Genomic DNA, 15,778 nt, shown 5'->3' with positions numbered 1-15,778 from the left:
ATTAGAAATTATGGTCTACGGGTATATCCTATAAAAAAAGGCTACTGATTATAGAACTTAACTCATAACTCATGTTTTGCCTAAAAAAACTCATAATTCATGTAGACTAAAGTTATACATAAATGTTCTACAAATAATATATTATATAAAATATTAAAAAATTTATTATTTCGCAAATTTTGTAAAATATATTTTTTTCAATGATAATTTTATAAATTCCATATATTTTACATGTAAATATTACAAATTATATTATTATGCAGAATATACTTAGTCTTTGTAGAATATAAAATGTTTAGTAATATTCTACTTAAAATATGTACGAGATTTGCAAGATTTTTTAAGTGATTTTTGTAAATTATGTTTCAAAAATAAAAAGTTTTGTAGGAATTTATTGGTAGAAAAAATATAGACTCCGGGACTTTATTAAAATGGTTATAGAGAATTGAGGAGAACAATTATTTAAAAAATATAAATATATAATTTTATTTTATTTTTCTGTTATAAATTTTAATTCTCAAGTTAAAAATCGAAGTTACACAATTATTTATTTAAAAAATTGTTGAAATTAGTGAAAAAGTTTAAATTGGTTTTATAATAGAATCATAGTAAAAATCAATAACTCCCCACGATTCTTCATATAAGATGGTTTTTCACGGAGGAAATACCTATATATATATATAGGTATTATATATATAAGAAATTTGGGTCCGAGGATGATCTCACACAATTCTCCCCAAATATGAGATTCTTTTATACATTTTTAATGGCATTTTTATAAATATCAAATTTTTTATTCTGAATTTATTTACGCTCGTTCATTTGTATGAGAAAATGTTATAATCTCATGCACTAATTAAGATCATCCTTACGTACATGTTCTATATATACTAACCTATAACAAGTGTGATGCACAAGTTAGGTAATATTTTTATTAATAGTGTTAGATATATTTGTGATGTCATGTCTAATAATGATTTGTGTATAGTTTTCAGATCTTAACTAACAGGACAAATCATGACTTAACTGGAAATCAGTACTTATATTGAAGTCAGAACTTAAGATATCAGAACTTAAGTTATCAGAACTTAAGATATTAGAAGATATTTATGAGGAGATAATATCAAGACTTAAGAAGACATTCAGATGAGGAAGGAGGCTGATTGAAAGGAAAGAAGATTAAGACAAACACAAGAAGAAATATGCATGGAGAAGAATTCTATGAAGAATAGAATACTTGGAAGAAAAGATAACTAGTTGATATATTTTAGGATGCAGACTTATATTCGATATCAATTAGAAGATTATCTTGTAACTGTGTGTCTATATAAACACAACATAGGGTTTACACTATGTTAGGTCACACACACTGTATAAGGGGGTTGAATACAGTGTTTAGCACAATCAAATCGAATATAAGAACTTAAGTAACAGAAAATAGATTTTATTCAACACAATAAACTCTGTTATAATATGGAACTGTCCTCTCTCAGTGATGAATAAATTATCACGAGAACTGCTAGAGTTACAAAGAATAATAACTTCGATAATCGTAACACTTATAGTGTAAACTCTATGACTGTGTTTATATACTACACAGTTACAAGATAATCTTCTAATTTATATGGAATATAATTATGCTTCCTAAAATATATCAACTAGTTATCTTTTCTTCCAAGTATTCTATTCTTCATATAATTCCTTCTTCATGCATAATTCTTCCTGTCTTAGTCTCGATCTTATTTCCTTTCAATCAGCCGTCTGCCTTATCTGAAAGTCATCTTAAGTCCTGATATTATCTCCTGATAAATATCTTCTGAACCTTAAGTTCTGATAACTTAAGTTCTGATATCTTAAGTTCTGTCTTCAGTATAAGTGCTAATTTCCAGTTAAGTATTGATTTGTCCTGTAATGTAAGATCTGAAAATTAAACACAAATCATATTACACATGACATTATCAAATATATCTAACACACTATATATGTTATATTAATCGAGAATATTATTCATTGTAACCCTAGCAGCTCTCGTGATATTTGTTCATCACTGAGAGAGAACGGTTCCATTGTAATATTGTTTTATTAATAAGATTATTATATGTTTCATACTTGTGTTCTTAATTCGATTTGATTGTAGTATACACTGTATTCAACCCCCTTCTACAGTGTGTGTGACCTAACAAGTGGTATCAGAGCCAATCTGTTAACACATATACAGTATCAAATATATCTAACAATCTCCCCCAACTTGTAAATTAGCATAATATACAAGTTCAACAGATATTTGATGATGTCAAAAATATTAAGTATAAATGCATGAGAATTTGACTAGATAACTACAACTTACAGTCCTTTCAGCTTTACCATCGTTAACTTGTAATAACCTCTTCAGTCTATATAAACTTCAGAATTTAAGTAGTTGTAGATCTTTGACTTGGCTTCAACTTTTAATTTCTTCTGATCTCTTTGATATCAGGAGTTGTCCTGAGATAGTTCTTCAACAAACATCTCTCTGCATATTCAAGTTCATTGACCATCCTCCTTTTAGCATTTATCAATTCAGCTGTATCTTCTCCAGTTTGAAAAATAGCTGCTCTGAGATCAATTATCTTAGCTTTTCTTATCTCATGATCTAGTCTAATTAGATATGCCTTGTCAGACTCTAGATTGAATTCCACAGCCTTATAACCCAGAAAAGTAGTTATAATCCCTGTAGAGTTAGACTTCATATCGACAATATCACCCTTGTGATCTCTGTACTTGGGACAGTATGTGCTGTCAGACTTTACAGAATAAAGCTTCTTCTGTCTTTGAATTTGAGACTTTAAATATCCTGCAGCACTATCTGTTAATCTGTCTTTCACTTGAAGTTGGAATAGAACATGTTCCAGTTCTTCAAAATACTTCAGTGGTATAGCATTTTTCTTAATCTGGTATACCCTTCCATCTGTCATAAAATATAACAAGATATGTTCTTTCAAAAAGGTATGGTAATCCATTTGTACAGATTCAAGTCGATTCAATCTTTCAGGAGTTGCTCCAACACCTGGTTCACTTAAGAAAGTTGGATCATTGGTAGTGTTATGTACTCTTCTTTCATCAGAACTACCCAACCCAGATTTATCTCTTGCTTCCTTTCTTGTAGCAACTCTTGCTTCAAAACCACCTGTTGCAGTCTTCAAAGATTGAGTCTGTTTAGTTTTGGTGAATCCTGGTAGGAGTATCTTTAAAAGTTTAATATGAGCAATGTCAGAGGTTTCATTTTCCTTATCTTCTGATATTAAGCCAACTTGAGCTATGTCAGAGGTTGCTTGCTTCACTGTCATACCAGAACTTACTAAATCTTGACTCTGAACAACATGAGCCATGTCAGAGGTTGTTTAAAAAATCTTCTTATGCATCAGAGTAAGATTATCATCTGCTTCTTCATCAATTATTTCTTCATCCATAACTGGCATATAAACTTTTACAGGTTCATCAACTTTTTCTTTGCCCTTGGACCTTGGATCAATTTCCATTTGGGATTTGGACTTGGTTGCCTCAATACTTGTTCTTTCCTTTATCACAATACCCTTAGGTTTTGGAAATTTCTTTTCAACAACAGAAGCTTCAGATTTTGTGTTGGCACCTTCTGCTTTGAGTCTGGCTTCTTCTTCCTTTAGACTCTCAAAGTCCATTCCTGGATTTTCTTTAAGAAATAACTGCTTTGAAATTTCTTCATCAAGTTCTAGATATCCACCAGAACTTATCCTTTTACCAGTATCAGAACTTATTCTTCTCCCAGTATCAGAACTTGTTCCTTGACTTGTAATTCTAGCTTTACTTGACGAAAGTCCTTTGCCTTGACCTTGACCTCTACCCTTATTAGAGTTTCCCTGGTCATCATTTCCATCATCCTTTCCTTTCAGTGTCTGAATAGATTTGCATTTGGACTTAATCACTTTCTCCCCCTTTTTGGCATCAACAGGTAATAGAAGAGAGACAAAAAATTCCACTGAGGATTGTATCTTATTGAGTTGACTTTGGTGAGAAGCCTGATTCTGCAGAATTTTTTCAATTTGAGCTTGTTGCTTCTCCTGAGTTTTCTCAATGTAGGCAATTCTGTCAAAGGCTGGCTTGAAAAATCTGTTCTTTTCAAGTTTCACATTCATATCTTACTAGATTAGAGCTTCCTGAATTTTGTTCACCTTATCATGAGTTATTGAGTGTTGACCTTGAAGGTTCCTTGTACTCAATGCAGTAACTCTCAGCAGTGCCTTGAAATCATCATTTATCTGCATTTCATCAGCTTTTGCAAGATGCTCAGCAAAAATCTTTTCAGAAGGAACAAAACTAACTGAGTTCCATTCTTTAATCCACTCATTTCCTCTAGGAGTTTCACTCCAAGGTACTGGTGTTTCCCCTGTAACAAACTTCTTGACTTAATCAGCTTTATGAACAGTTTGTTGAGGTCCATGTCCTGATGGACCAGCTGCATCAGCATCCAAATTAGCAGCAACTTCACCAGTAGTTTCTTCATTAGCAGCATCAGAACTTGTAGATCATGTAGTATCAGCCTCCTCTGATAAAATAGCAGTATGTGAGGCTATAGAGGCTTCAACATTTTCCTCTAAATTCTGATTTGCAACCAGGTTCTAATCAACATTCAAAAGTGATGTTATTGGTGGAGTGAGTTGAACTGGTGGAGCTTCCAAGTACAAAATCTCAGGCACAATCAGGTTATGAATATCAATTTCAACACTTGTACCTGGTTTTTCAGTGTGTACTGGATCAACCATAGGTGACATAGAAGGTGTAGGTATCTTAGCTTGAGCAGTTTCTGGTTGTGCAGAAGGAAATAATTCAATAACAACTGCTTCTGTTGAGATCAGAGATTCCTGATCCCCTTCCTTAGCTGCTTCCACTACATCTGAATCTGACTCAACTATGTCCCTATGAGCTCTCTGTTTCTTTAATTTCCTCAAAGGTGGAAACACTGTAGGAGCTTTATCATCGGAATTTAATTTTCTAAGCCTTTTGAGGGGTCTAGAACTCCCATTTACAGTATGTTAGTCCCTTAACAATATAACAAGAATTACAGAAGGGGGGTTGAATGGAATTCTTGAACCTTTTTCTAAAAATAAAAATGTTCAAACTCGAATAAAAATTTAAGTGTTTTGATTAGCACAATGCGGAATAAAAACTTAAGTAAATCAAAACATAAGTAATTAAAAACAAGAGTCTTTAAAAAAACTCTCTGGTGGATTTAAACAATTCCACCAGAGATATATATTATATCGAGAGAACTCTGTGTGCAAGAATGCTTACAACTGCTTACAAATGTGAACTACTGAGAATACAGAGAAATGCTAATAATTCTGCTTACAAATGTTTCTCACTTTTTATATCTCGGATCTTGGTTTCTATTTGCTACTTCTTGGTTTATATATTACCAAGATTACAAAGTCAAAAGATAGAATCATTATAAAAACTATCAGTTTTTATGCTTTGATACTTTGTTCTCTATTACTCGGTTAATAGGCTTCCTCATTCCGTTTGCATACATCTCGACGCATGTGACCAGTTGTCACTGTCAACTGATGTTTAAATTCTTTATCCGTTAGGTTCATGATCATCCATCGAGTTAATGATCATCCGTTGGATTGTTGATCATCCGTCGGGTGCTTTGTAGATTATCCGTCGAGTAGTAATCGGGCACTTGACTTCATTTCACTTATGCAGAATTACAAGATATCATCTATGTACAATTAATCAACCTATTCTGCATATCTAGTTAAAGTTAACATGACTTATATGCTACTACAGAATCTATACAAAGGTGTATGCAGAAATGTGCTACAGACTCATTATTACATAAGCTACTCACTCGATGGATAATAAATCATTATCCGTCGGGACTATAAAGATTTATCCGTCGGGACTAAAATTCTTATCCATCGAGTGCTACATTATTTCAATAAGTAAAATCTACTTAGGTGTTTTGTTTTGTGAAATCATCAAGTACACAACATATGCACAACACAGTATCTTTCTGATAAGAAACCTTCTCAGCTTCTACAATAACAGGTTCTTATATTGGAACCTGTTCCTCAGTTGTTTTACTGATGAATGTTCAGTCATTTAAATAGGAAATGGAATACTAAGTGACACGAGGACTGGTTAAAAATTACAAGTAAAAATAATGACCACTCAACTCCCTAGACTGATGTGTAATAATAAGAGTCAGTAAAAGATCTAAAGCCAGAGTTAATGGGCACGGGATATGATAATAAATACTGTCACGTCAGTATCAAAACTTGATTATTATCAGGATTTAAAAGTCATCAGAATATGGCTCCTTAACTCGAAAAGTGAATGTGTATTCCTGTAATTCTTCACACAAATACTGATATGGTTTCATCAGTACTTAATCATCAGAATTAGTCCTCAGAACTAATGCAATCTGACACATAAACTGTTCATCTAAAATAAAATTGATCACCACAGTAATTTTCATTATTCATATGGAGTGTAAGTGTGTGCATTAAGCTAAATATCAGACAAAGAGTAAAGTCTTATTCACTTCAGTATATTTTAGAAATAAGGCATAACTAAGAACTTTACTTAAAATCTGTCATTATTCTGAAGTCTACTTTAGAATGAGTTCATGCATGAGTCCACCTCAACTATTTTGTGCTCAATTTATGCATCTTTTGAAATTCTATTTTACAGTGGCTTCTCAATGTAAGTGAGTCACGACTCCTTATCAGAATTTATGTTGTTATCAGAGTATTTCTCCAGTAATCATAGAGTGTGAAAAGTCACCAAGAAAATTTTATTTTGCTTTATTAATGCATATTACGTAATACCAGCAATGCACTTGGGTCTTCCCTTCCACATTTTTACTCTAGATCTCAAAAGAGTACCTGTTTTTTATTTCTTTTCTTTTTCTTTTGATAAGTGAGGCTTATCAACACTTAGTTCATTCACCAGATTTACTAACATCAGAACTTAACAAATAAGAAGCACTATTCTAGTTTTTGACTTAGTAATAAGATACACAAAGTGAACTTAACTAAGTTCAATATCAGAATTTGCTTGTGTTTAAAAGATTTCCACATAAATAATTACTTCAAACATGGGATCTTTAGTATATTAAGGATTACTAGGTCAGTATCTAGCACAGTTATCCTCATTGGATTGAATAGTCACATAAATATTCATATCACTATCAGAGTTTAGAAATTCACATCAGACAATAATCAGTACTTAAGTAATTTTCAATTTAAGCACAGAATACACAAAGATAGTAATATCTGTAAATACTGATCATAAAGTATGATGTATCAGAACATAAACTAAGCAGATTTAGAGAAAGAAACTGAAACCATTCCAAGTTCATTTACCAATCTTGTAAAAGTAGCTTCACATAGTGGTTTTGTGAAGATATCTGTTAGTTGTTGATCTGTGGGAACAAAATACAATTCCACTGTACCTTCATCCACATGTTCCCTTATGAAGTGGTACCTAATGCTGATGTGCTTTGTCATTGAGTGCTGAACTGGATTACCTGTTATAGCAATAGCACTTTGATTATCACAGTAAATAGGGATTTTAGAAATTCTAACCCATAATCCAGTAACTGATTCTTCATCCAAAGAATCTGTACACAACAGCTTCCTGCAGTAATGTATTCTGCTTCTGCAGTAAATGTGGAAATTGACTTCTGTTTCTTGCTAAACCAAGAAACCAATCCGCCTCCAAGAAATTGGCAGCTTCCACTTGTGCTTTTCCTGTCAATTTTGCATCCTGCAAAATCTGCTTTTGAGTAACCTATTAGCTTAAAGTCTGATTCTCTAGGATACCACAATCCCAGATCAGCTGTACCCTTAAGGTACTTGAAAATTCTTTTCACAACTGTTAAGTGAGGTTCGCTTGGATCTGCTTGAAATCTTGCACAAAGACAGGTATCATACATGATATCAGGTCTACTTGTAGTTAGATAGAGTAGAGATCCAATCATACCTCTGTAATCAGTAATATCTACTGATTTACCAGTATCCTTATCCAACTTAGTTGCAGTGGCCATAGGAGTGGATGCACTTGAACAATCCTGCATTCCAAATTTCTTCAACAAATTTATGGTGTACTTAGATTGACAAATAAAAGTTCCTTCTTCATTCTGCTTGACTTGAAGGCCCAGAAAATAGTTAAGTTCTCCCATCATACTCATTTGATATCTTGACTGCATCAATTTGGAAAACTTCTTACAAAGTCTGTCATTTATAGAACCAAAAATGATATCATCAATATATATTTGCACCAAAAGTAAGTCCTTTCCATGGTTGAGGTAGAACAGTGTTTTGTCAATTGTTCATCTGTTAAATCCACTTTCCAGAAGAAACTGAGCTAAAGTCTCATACCATGCTCTTGGAGCTTGCTTAAGGCCATAAAGTGCTTTATCAAGCCTGTAGACATGATTGGGAAATTTGGGATCTACAAAGCCTGGAGGTTGTTCAACATATACTTCCTCTTCCAATTCTCCATTAAGAAAAGCACTTTTCACATCCATTTGAAAGACTTTAAACTTCTTGTGAGCACCATAAGCCAAAAATATTCTTATGGCTTCCAATCTAGCAACTGGTGCAAATGTTTTATCATAATCAATTCCCTCCGATTAAGAGTATCCTTTTGCAACCAGCCTTGCTTTATTCCTTGTAATTATGTTGTCACTGTCAGTTTTGTTTCTGAACACCCATTTTGTACCTACAACTGATATGTTCCTTGGTCTTGGCACTAGGGTCCAGACTTTATTTTTTTCAAATTCATTTAACTCTTCCTGCATTGCTTGCATCCGATTAGCATCTTGAAGAGCTTCTTCCACTTTCTTTGGTTCAGTCTGAGAAAGAATAGAATGATAAAGACATTCATTTGATATAGCTGTTCTAGTTCTGACACCTGCATCAAGATTTCCAATAATTAGGCCAGGTGTATGTGCTTTAGTCCACTTCCTTACAGATGGAAGGTTTTCTCTAGAACTGGATGCTCCCCCAAGATCCATGCTGTCTCCATCAACATTTTCTGATACTTCCCCTGAAATTATGTTCTCTGAATTGGATCCTTCATTTTTTGAGTTTCCAGAAATATCAGAACATGAGTTTCCAGAATTATCAGAACTTGGCCCATCAGAACTTGAAGAGCTTGTTGTAGATTCTGATGCTTCTTGAGATGTGGTTGGTTCTTCAGTATGCTCCCCCTGCACAGGTGCATTTTCCTTAGGCGTAGTCACCACAGTTTCAATAACATCAGAGTTTAATCCATCAGAGTTTGCAGTATCAGGATTTACAGAATCAGAATTTAAAACTTCATTTTCGAATCTCAACTGATCATGATCATTGAAATCTTCAAGTCTAGTAATATTCTTATCATCAAAAGAGACATTGATAGATTCCATGACAACCCTTGTTCTTAAATTGTAGACTCTGAAGGCTTTTGTACAAAGTGGATATCCAACAAAAATTCATTCATTAGCTTTTAGATCAAATTTGGATAGTTGTTCGGGATGAGTCTTAAGAACAAAACACTTGCATCCAAATACATGAAAATACTTCAGATTTGGCTTCTTTTTCTTCACCATCTCATATGGTGTTTTTCAATGCTTGTTAATGAGTGTTGCATTATGAGTAAAACAAGCAGTCTGCACAGCTTCAGCCCAAAAGTAGGTTGGCAACTTTGCTTCATCAAGCATAGTTTGTGCAACTTCAATAAGAGTTCTATTCTTTCTTTCAACAACTCCATTTTGTTGTGGAGTTCCAGGAGCAGAAAATTTCTGCTTTATTCCATGGTCTTTGCAGAACTCTTTCATGATCAAATTCTTGAACTCTGTGCCATTATCACTTCTTATGATCTTCACAGAATCTTTGACCAATTTATCCAGTTGTTTGACATGATCAATCAAGATAGATACAGTTTCACTTTTTGTGTGCAAGAAATACACCCATGTGTATCTGGTGAACTCATCCACTATGACCATATCATATTTCTTCTTTGCAATAGACATGACATTAACTGGACCAAATTGATCAACATGTAGTAGGTGATAAGGCTCACGAATTGATGATTCGATCTTGCTCTTGAATGAAGATTTTCTTTGTTTTGCCTTCTGACATGAATCACAAAGGCCATCAGGAGCAAATACTGATTTTGGAAATCCTCTCACAAGATCTTTCTTGACTAGTTCATTTATATTGTTGAAATTTAAATGAGAGAGTTTCTTGTGCCAATCACAGCTTTCTTAAATTGATGCTCTACTCATCAGACAGATTGCAGAACCATTAGTACTTGTTGAAAGCTTGGCTTCATAAATGTTACCATGCATGTATCCTTTCAGAACAACATTGCCTGTAGATTTGCTTACAACTTCACAGTGTTCTTCAAAGAAATCCACATGATAACCTCTGTCACAGATTTGACTCACACTCAGCATATTGTGTTTAAGTCCTGAGACCAGAGCTACTTTTTCAATGATGACATTCCCAAGATTGATATTTCCATATCCCAGAGTTTTTCCAATGTTGCCATCTCCATAAGAAACACCTGGGCCAGCTTTCTCCACAAATTCTGATAGCAGGGCTTTATTTCAGTCATCTGTCCTGAACATCCACTGTCCAGAACTAGGATGTTCTTCCTGTTGCCCTGCAATCACAAAGATCACTAATGATTAGTTTTAAGGACCCAGACTTGCTTGGATCCTTTGGCCTTTTTAAGTTTGTTAACATTTGCAGCGGATTTAGCATCAGAGTTTATGTTAACAGTTTTCTTATCAGAATTTGCAGTATCAGACTTTGCATCAGAACTTACACTAGAAGGAATAATGCTAACTTTCTTTACAGAAGGTTTTATTTGATAATAATCATAGTACAAACTATGATATTCCTTACAAGTATAAATAGAATGCCATTAACTACCACAATGAAAACAAGGATTTTGTGGCTTATATCTAACAGACTGAATCTTAACTCCTGATTTTGAAGGTAAGGAGTTTATATTCTTATTCTTCCTGCAAAAAGAAGCCAAATGGTTATAATTTCCACAGTTATGACATATTTTTCTAGGAGAATTAGGAACAGACTTATAATTGTTACTTTTGTTCACACCTTCCTTTCCATTCCTATTTTTCCTAGGTGGTTTTACCTTGTTTACATTCTTAACATCTTTCAGCTTATGCTTAAGTTGCTTCCTAGTCATTAAGCCTATGTTAACTTCGGTTGGCTTATCCTGTTTAGGTTTGTCAGAACTTTTTTTCTCCTTAACTTCTGATTTATCAATATCAGACTTTGCAGTTACAAACTTAACAGGATTTACCTTTGGTTTTTGTTTAACAACTATAGGCTCAGTTTCTACAGTTCCCTTATTGTTCTTACCATCTCCATAACCTAAGCCCTCTTTCCAGTTTCCACTACTAAGAATATCCTGAGTTGTTTTACCAGAGTTAGTCCAAGTCCTGATAATCTCTCTTTCCTTTTTTAACTCAGTTTTTAAGAGATTCATTCATTTTTAACACTTCATCCATAACATAAAAGGCATATCTCTATCTTTCTGAGTTTGATGGAACATGACTAACTCTTTTTATAAATAATCATTCCTCTTTTTATAAGCAAGATTTTCAGAAGTTAATCTTGTTAGATATATTTGATAATGTCATGACTAATATGATTTATGTTTAGTTTTCAGATCTTACTTAAACAGGACAAATCAGTACTTAACTGAAATCAGCACTTATACTGAAGTCAGAACTTAAGTCATCAGTACTTAAGGTTCAGGAGATATTTATCAGAAGATAATATCAGGACTTAAAGGAAATATTCAGATAAGAAAGGCAGCTGATTTATAGGAAGAGAAGATCTAGACAAACGTAAGAAGAGATATGCATGAAGAAGGAATTACGTGAAGAATGGAATACTTGGAAGAAAAGATATCTGATTGATATATTTTAGGAAGCAGAATTATATTCCATATCAATTAGCGATTATCTTTAACTGTGTAGTATATAAACACAGACATAGGGTTTATACTATAAGTGTTATCATTATCGAGAAGATTATTCATTGTAACCCTAACAGCTCTCGTGATATTTGTTCATCACTGAGAGAGGACAGTTCCATACTGTAACAGAGTTTATTGTTTTGAATAAAGTTTGTTTTCTGTTACTTGAGTTATTAGAGTTCGATTTGATTGTGCTATACACTGTATTCACCCCCCTCTATAGTGTGTGTGACCTAACAAATCTTTCACATGTTAAAGTTTGATCTTTATAACTAATGAACATGGTTTTAAGATATCTTCTCAACTCAGTAATATCATCAATATGAAAGGCATAAGTAGTTTGAGGTACCTTTAAGTCAGCAGTATCAGAACTGCTATCAACATTTACCATCAAGGCATAGTTTTCCTCATCCTCAGAATCTGAAGCATCTGACCAGCTTTTCTTCTTTGTGAGAAGAGCCTTTCCTTTGTCACTTTTCCCTTTTCTGCAATCTGGATATATGTGGCCTTTCTCACCACAGTTGTAGCATTTAACATTTGAATAATCTCCTCTGTCAGACTTTCCTCCTTTGCCTTCAGATTTTCTGAAACCTTTCTTTTTAGAACTTGCACCTTTCCTGGAAAACTTCTTTCCTCTCCTGAATTTTCTGTACGCAATCTTTGCGATCCTTTTCACCATAAGAGCACACAGCTTCATCATCTCCTCATCATGGTCCATCTCAGGTATACTTTCAGTTTCTGAGTCATCATCACTATCAGAACTTGATGACTCGGTATCAGACTTTGTGATGAGAGCTTTTTTCTTGCCTTTTCTTGAGGCAACTACTTTGGGACTTTCCTCCTCAGCCACAAAGGCAACTGTTCTTGACTTTCTTCCATTCATCTTGCTTCTTTGTTCCATATCAAGTTCATGAGTCTTGAGCATCCCATAAATTTCATCAAAAGTTGTTTCATCAAGATTATAGTTGTCTCTTATTATTGTGGCCTTCAAATCCCATCTTTCAGGAAGAGCTAACAGGAACTTAAGATTTGAATCTTCAATATCATACTCTTTGTCAACTAGTGACAAATCATTCAAGAGTTTGACAAATCTGTCATATAAATCAGTCAATGACTCATCAGGCTTTGAGTCAAAGTGCTCATACTCTTGAGTGAGTATTATCTTCTTGTTCTTCTTGATTGAATCAGTTCCCTAACACCTTGTTTCCAAAGCATCCCATATCTCTTTTGCAGTCTTGCAGTTAATTACCCAGTTTGACATGACATTATCAATGGCACTATGCATCAAGTGTCTTACCTTTGCATCCTTTACAATCGATGAGATATCTTCAGCAGTGTAATCACTTTTCTCCTTTGGTACAGACTTTGCTGGTTGTCCTACAACTTCCACGGAGAGTTTGGTTGGCATATGTGGTCCTTCATAAATCCTGTCGAGATATTCTGGATCTGTAGCTTCCAGAAACATAGCCATCTTCACTTTCCATATGGAATACTCAGAAGGTTTCAACATGGGAACTCTTATAGTCTCATATCGACTATGAGTTACAGTTTTTGGAGGTTCTTCAGTTTTGGTGGGCTTGGTTGGAGTTTCTTCTTCAGACATGATTGATTTTGGATCTTAAACTGTTTGTGTGTTAATAAAAGGCTCTGATACCACTTGTTAGGTCACACACACTGTAGAAGGGGGTTGAATACAGTATTTAGCACAATCAAATAGAATATAAGAACTTAAGTAACAGAAAACAGATTTTATTCAACATAATAAACTATGTTACAATATGGAACTGTCCTCTCCCAGTGATGAACAAATTATCACGAGAGCTGCTAGAGTTACAAAGAATAATAACTTCGATAATCATAACACTTATAGTGTAAACTCTATGCCTGTGTTTATATACTACACAGTTACAAGATAATCTTCTAATTGGTATGGAATATAATTTTGCTTCCTAAAATATATCAACTAGTTATCTTTTCTTCCAAGTATTCTATTCTTCATAGAATTTCTTCTTCATGCACAATTCTTTCTGTCTTAGCCTCGATCTTCTTTCCTTTCAATCAGCCGTCTGCCTTATCTGAAATCATCTTAAGTCCTGATATTATCTCCTGATAAATATCTTCTGAACCTTAAGTTCTGATAACTTAAGTTCTGATATCTTAAGTTATGTCTTCAGTATAAGTGCTAATTTCCAGTTAAGTATTGATTTGTCCTGTAATGTAAGATCTGAAAATTAAACACAAATCATATTACACATGACATTATCAAATATATCTAACACACTATATATGTTATATTAATCGAGAATATTATTCATTGTAACCCTAGCAGCTCTCGTGATATTTGTTCATCACTGAGAGAGAATGGTTCCATTGTAATACTGTTTTATTAATAAGATTATTATATGTTTCATACTTGTGTTCTTAATTCGATTTGATTGTAGTATACACTGTATTCAACCCCCTTCTACAGTGTGTGTGACCTAACAAGTGGTATCAGATCCAATCTGTTAACACATATACAGTAAAGATCCAAAACAATCATGTTTGAAGAAGAACAAATCCAACCAAGCCCACCAAAACTGAAGAAACTCCAAAGACTCAAATCCATAATCGATATGAGACTATTAGGGTTCCCATACTGAAACCATCTGAGTATCCCATATGGAAAGTGAGGATGACTATATTTCTGGAAGCTATAGATCCAGAATACCTTGACAGAATTAATGAAGGACCACATAAGCCAACCAAGCTCTCTGTTGTAGTTGCAGATCAGCCAGCACAGACTATACCAAAGGAGAAAAGTGAATATACGGCTGAAGATATCTCATCTATTTCCAAGGATGCAAAGGTAAGGCATTTGTTGCATAGTGCCATTGATAATATCATGTCAAACAGGGTAATTAACTGCAAGACTGCAAAGGAGATATGGGATGCCTTGGAGACAAGATGCCAGGGAACTGACTCAATTAAGAAGAACATGAGGACTATACTCACTCAAGAGTATGAGCACTTTGACTCAAAACCTGATGAGTCATTAACTGGTTTATATGACAGATTTGTCAAACTCTTGAATAATCTGTCACTGGTGGATAAGGAATATGATCTTGAAGATACTAATCTTAAATTCCTTTTAGCTCTTCCTGAAAGTTGGGATTTGAAGGCAACTACTATAAGAGACAAGTATGCTCTTGATGAAACTACTCTTGATGAAATTTGTGGTATGCTCAAAACTCATGAACTTGAGATGGATCAAAGAAGCAAGAGGCATGGGAGAAAGTCAAGAACAGTTGCTCTTAAGGCTGAGGAGGAATCCCCCAAAGTGGTTGTGTAATATCTGGGATATATCGTGTAATTATTTTTGCTAATAAATAATTAGTATGTATGTTCAGTATCTATTCTATGAATTATTTGTTAAGTGTTATATGTGTTTGGATGTTTAAAATAATATTAATTGAGTATTTTAATTTTTATGTCCAAAATAAAATATAAATAATTGTCATATCTTCCTATTTATTTTTATGTTGATTTATGATTTTATAGGAAATATATTGATTTTATAAAATATTTTCCGAGTATTTAAAAACTATTTTATACAACCGGGAACCAACCGACGTCATCCGTTTTTATGTTTTTATAACCCGAAACTTTTCCGAAAACTCCTTCCTAACCCAATTGCAATATTCCGAGCATTTTCCATGTTTCGACTTTTTCGATCCGGCGTACGGTTTGTCCCGCGCGGGTCCCGGCGCAACAT

The sequence above is a fragment of the Apium graveolens genome, chromosome 10 (assembly GCF_009905375.1).
Source record: "Apium graveolens cultivar Ventura chromosome 10, ASM990537v1, whole genome shotgun sequence".
Lineage (NCBI taxonomy): Eukaryota > Viridiplantae > Streptophyta > Magnoliopsida > Apiales > Apiaceae > Apium > Apium graveolens.
This window is presented reverse-complemented; position numbering follows the sequence as displayed.